This window comes from Hevea brasiliensis, chromosome 15 (assembly GCF_030052815.1).
Source record: "Hevea brasiliensis isolate MT/VB/25A 57/8 chromosome 15, ASM3005281v1, whole genome shotgun sequence".
Classification (NCBI taxonomy): Eukaryota; Viridiplantae; Streptophyta; class Magnoliopsida; order Malpighiales; family Euphorbiaceae; genus Hevea; species Hevea brasiliensis.
This window is the reverse complement of record NC_079507.1, coordinates 45678768-45684546: the sequence shown is the minus strand read 5'-3', so window position 1 is coordinate 45684546 and position 5779 is coordinate 45678768. Positions and strand designations below refer to the sequence as shown.

General features: G+C 37.3%; 1 non-coding gene across 1 annotated transcript; it reads left to right on the top strand.

Annotated features, from left to right (window-relative positions):
* Nucleotides 1-652: 652 nt before the first annotated feature.
* On the top strand, nt 653-759 carry LOC131174194 (small nucleolar RNA R71). Its single transcript, XR_009144442.1, has one exon. It is a non-coding gene; the product is annotated as a small nucleolar RNA R71 (small nucleolar RNA).
* Nucleotides 760-5779: the final 5020 nt, after the last annotated feature.

The following is a 5779-nucleotide window of genomic DNA, read 5'->3' as shown; positions in this document are numbered from 1 at the left end:
GTAGGTGAAGTTTGGTAATTCATTAGGTATTCTACGGGATCATGTTATGCCTTACAGAGGGGTAAGGTGTGACATGAGAGGTAGTGATGACTATGCAAAGTTTTGACCTCTGTTCTGAAATTTAGGGGGTGCTGGTGGTTTGTACCCCTATTGCTTATTTATTGGCTAGTTCTGTTGATTGGACCATGAGAAATTTAGGTGGTTCCTCCATCCAGGGTTGTAAGTATTTGAATATGGATTGTTGAGCTGCCTCTGGTTGAAGTTTCCTCCATTATTCAAATAGTTCATCTGTTCTGAGGAGGGTTCATTGAAATTGTTGTATTCTGAATTCATGTATCCTCCTCCATAGCTGTCTTCATGTTGACTGTTTGTACTAACTACGGTGGCTTGCATTCTTTCGAGTTTCCTTGTGAGCTGATCAAATTGAGCATTTATCATGCTTAGGGCGTCTACTTCCAGTACCCCTGCAGTTTTCCTTGCATTTCCTCTTTCATTTGACCACTCATAATTATGGTATGCAACCCTTTCTAGAAGTTCAAGTGCTTGTGGCACTGTTTTCTCCATTAGATCACCCTCTGCAGCTGAATCAACTGTGCTCCTTGTAGAGGGTAGTAATCCATTATAGAAATTTTACACTAATAGCCAATCTTCTATACCATGGTGTGGACATTCCCTCTGCAGGTCTTTGTATCTTTCCCATGCATCATAGAGTGATTCCCCTTCCTTTTGTCTAAAGGTGTTGAGCTCAAGCCTCAGTTTTGTAGTCTTTGCAGGTGAAAAATACCTTGCTAGAAAAGCTTGAGATAGGTTTTCCCAAGTTGTGAATGTTCCAGCTGGTTGAGAAAGTAACCACTTCCTTGCTCTGTCCCGAAGGGAGAATGGGAATGCTCTGAGTCTTATTGCTTGATCAGACACTCCATTCATTTTGAATGTATCGCATAGGGCAAAAAAGCACTGGAAGTGATAGTGTGGGTCTTCTGTTGGTGAACCTACAAACTGGGTTTGTTGAATCATTTGGAGCCATGCTGGTTTTAATTCAAAGTTGTTGGCTTCCACTGTGGGTCTAGTGACACTGGGCTGAAATCCTTGAACAGATGGAGCTCCGTAATCTCTCAAGAGTCTTGGTCTGTCATTGTTATCGGCCATGGTTGAAATTTCAGGATCTCCTTGACCGTGCTCTTGATGTTTCCTTTCTCTCGTGATGGCTTTCAGAGTTCTGTCTATCTCCGGATCACAGTCTAAAATTTCTTCTTCTGGCCTTATTCTGGTCATATACCAGATTGAGCACCTGAGAGAAAAGAAGAAAAATATAACAAGTAAAATAAAATTATATAATAAATATATTTGCTTAAATCAGCTAAATTGTCTATCGCTTGATATTACTAAAACCAAAAAATATTCCCCGGAAATGACTCCAAAAACTTGTTTGCTTGGTTTTACAACCGTGCAAGTGCACGGATCGCTAACAAGTAATAAAGTGATAAGTAGAGTATCATTCCCACGAGGAATTTTGTTTAGCAAGTACCAATCTACACAGTAATTTTGACTATCTAGGCTATCTACTACTTAGGGAATGAAGTTTGTAACTTTAAACACTAGAAGAGTAAACTTAAAATGAACTAATCTATTTTTGGAACAATTATGGAATTAAGATTTCACACTTGAATCTTCTTAGGGATGTTATCTCGTTTATTTACTAAATTGAGGATCATTTTCCTTAATGGAAATTAGCCCTAAGTTATCCTAAATCCTCTCTCAAGGCATCTAGGGTGTATTTTAATTAACTCAAACCTTACTTTCGTGGTGATCAAATTAATTAAAATCCTTTAAGAAATTTGACCAATTTTTAGGTTCCACAAAGGGATGCCTATGTCTAGGTCAGAATTCCTAGGTTCAAGATCTTGATTTTCTAATGTTAATCTTCACCTTTCAGTCCTTCAATCAATATCTACAATCATGGCTAAGTAGGTACCAGCACATAGCATGCTTTAAGATCACAAGAAATTAAATCAAGAAACGAATCTCAACCTAATAAATAAAACTTAATGTTCATCCATAATAATAATAATTACAAGCATTACTCTCCCAAATCCAAAATAAGGAAACTACTCACTCATGGTGAGTTCCGCAAACATCATGATAAAAGGTAAAAACAGTAAAAAGAAAATCATATAAAAGAAATAAAGCAATAGAAATCTGTCTAGGGAGATGAAAAGAAGGAACCGAAGATAGTTTGCAGCTTTTATCTTGTGGAGCTTCAACTAGAAAACTTCTTTTGGTACTGATGTAGAGCCTGACAGCAGCAGCCTTCAGTAGCACTCCCGACCTCCCTTTTCTTCTGATGTTTTCTTTTCTATTTATATTGGTTGCTCTAGGGTTAGGTCACTTTGAGTCCAAAGGGCCTTAGGAGTCTCGTTTTTATCCTAAAATAGGAGGGGAATTCGAGTTATAAAACTGGCTGCAGCATAGTACACAGCCTGTGTGTCACTACACGGGTCTCGACATGTTGGGCCGTGTAACTTGCTGGAATGGGATTGCGGAGTCTTGCTTTGGCACAGAGAGTTACACGGGTTTTTGCTAACTACATGTAACACCCTCCCGATAGCAACTCCGTACATTCTACTATTTCGGTGACCGGTGTCAGTCCGGACAGCTAGAACGTTCGGAAAAATATTTAAACTAAAGTGAGGAACCATAAATAACTCAAATATTGATAAGAAAAATTTAGTAAAAATTTTAGAAATAAAATACAACTAAGTTAAATGAGCCGGTGCCCAAGCGATGGGTAACCCAGAGGGAAGTTGCGGTTCTCGCAACTAGGAGCCCTAGACCCGGGTAAAAATTCATAAAATAATTTTTGGGACTTCAGAGAAGGGTCATTGAGGTTCCTATGGCATTAGAATGCCAAGAAAATATTTAGGAAAATTTTTCAATCGGTACAGACAATTTTGACCCGTTAAGCCAAACGGAGGGCATTTTGGTCATTTCGCCTTCAGAGACGATTTTTGGCCGACTTGTCCAGTTAAGTAAATAATTATTATGATCTAAAATATGAATAAATATTACTAAAAATTGAATTGAAAATGAGTAGAAAAGAAAAGAAAAAAAAATGAATTAAATGGGAATTTATGACATCACATGATGTCATTAGTGTGCCTTTACCCACTCAAGTGTTGACACATGGCATAAATGTGTTTAAAAAGCCAAAATGGGCTGGAAAATGGAAAGAAAATCAGACTTCTCTTTCTTTTTCTTCCTCTTGCCGTGAACCTCCACCATTGTTACCTATTTGCAAGCTTTTTCAAGCTTGATTTTCCCTAGCTTTCTTCCACCAAAAGCCCTAGTTGTCTTCACTAAAATTTGTCACCCAACCTTGCTAGAGTGTTTGGCAGCCAAGAAAACAAAAGAAAGTGAAGTTGAAGCTTGGAAAATTTTGCCCTACAAAGAGGTTAGTGCACCTATCTACTAAAAACTCTTATTTTCCATGTTAGGGACTTGAAATCAACATGAATTTGTGAATTAAATGAACCAAATTTGTGTATATGCCTACCATGAATTTCGGTAGCCCTAAGGAAGGAACAATGATGGAGTGTTTTGATGGACTTAAAGTGGATTAGAGATCATGTTTAAAGCATGTATGCATGTAGTTAGTGAATGAGTTAGTAATTAAGGTATGTTGTGAAAATTTATAATGGAAACTAGGGTTTTGAGAGTAAAATGTAGACTTGGCTTATGAAATTGTTAAAGAATATTCTAATGGTCAATTAGTGACCATTTGAGGAAATTTGACCATAATTTGGACTGAAATATAGCATGGCAAAGTGAATGAGTATCTTTGCCCGATGATCGCAGCAGGTGGTGTGATTCCAGCCCACTTGGACTGCCATATCTTTGGCTGTGTTGGTCCAATTGGTGTTTGTCCAATTGGACATGAAACTAGACTTATAATGACACATTTTTGCTGAAGAAACCATGCCCAAAAGACCAAAGCAAGAGGACCAAAAGTTGGCCCCAATCCGGGTACCCTGCAAGCCAATTCTGCAAAATGACCAAATGAACAGTAACTGTTCATTTGGCAATAACTCACTGTATAAATTGTCAATTGACCTGAAATTTTTACAGCAACAAGTTAAGACATAGAAAAACAACTTTCATGAAGAAACCTACCCCAAATTATGACCAGAACCTAACCCAAATGGTAGTCACGATCCTTTGTTCATGGTGTAGATTTGGTAGTCTGATTTTTCCAATCCGGCCAGCTGTGGTTTTTGGACCATATCTGGAGCTACAAAACTCCAAATGGAGTGATTCAAAAAAGGAAATTCAACTAGACATTTACCATTTCCTCAAATTCCCATTGCAACAGTGCTTAATAGAACATTAAATTTAGGCTTCAAAAACTGAAAATTTTGCTCTCTTGGTTTTAAGTTTAGAAATGGTAATGGTGATCAATTCCAACAAGTTTTAAATGCAAAATGTGGCATGTTGGGAGTGTCAAAACCAATGTACCTATTTTCTATCAAAAAGTCAACATTTTTGTTAACCAATGAGGTGAATAGTGACACCAAAACTTGAAATTCAAAAATTGAAGAATTCAAAAGTGTCAAATGCCCTAGTATACCTAACAAGATTGGTTTGGATAGTTTGGCATGCCAATAGGGTTTAGTTAGCAGTACTGCACATGGCAATATGCCATTCTGTGATTTTATGGCTTTTAGCCATTCTGACCTTGCATTGAGATTTGGCCTTGTGCCTGATATTATTTACAGCTTGTTAGGCTCATTGCACTGCCGAGATACATATGTGATCGATGGTGTGACGGCCCGAGGTACTTGATACCCAGTGCCAGTTTACCCGTTTATCCAGTCCAGTCGTCTAGTATAGGTTACTTGGGCAACCAAATGAATGAAAATGGACAAAATTAAAGAAATAAATGAATATAACAGATACAAAACAAATAAGACATATACATTAACTACATATTTGTTTTCTTGCTATTTCTTTTATTTTATTATTGCACCACTAAGCATTATTGCTTAGCCCGTTGCTTTTGCCACGCGTAGGTTCTGGAGATACAGATCGTGAGCCCGATGAGGATGCAGAGGTGAGTCCATCCTGCAGTTCTGCACAGTGTCCGTGTCACCTCAACTTCCGCAGTGCATTGGTAGGACACTAGGTGTCATTTTGGTATTTTGTAACTAAATTTCTATTTTCTCATATGTAAATGAACTTATGTAATGTATTTTGAGGTTCATATAAATAATGAAGATTTATGGTTATGTATGGAAGTAATTTGAGTATTTATTTGTTGTTTATATGAGTACCCTGAGAAATGATGATTGAGAATATGATGTTGAAAAATATTGAGTTTGTGATGATATTGGAGTTTGAGATGATTGAATATGGTTATTGGAAGTGTCTTTCACAGGTTCCGAAGAACTGTTTTTTCTATTTTTAGCCGGTACTCTGCCGGATTTTCTTTAAAATTTTCGGAACCTCAAATAAATTATAATTTCGATAAATGGCTTAAATACATTATATTTCACAAGTTATATTCAAAAGCATGATAAAAAAGTAATTAAGGTATATTAGAGTGTGCCGGTACACCGTGTGACATTGCTTACTTGAGTATACTGTACACGGGAAAGGGGTGTCACATTTAGTGGTATCAGAGCATGGTTTAGGCGTTTCTGGGCCTAGATTGAGTCCATACCATGCATTGCATTTGTAAGAGTCGAGGTGACACTAATGCAGATCTGTTTGTCTTTGTTATTTTGAA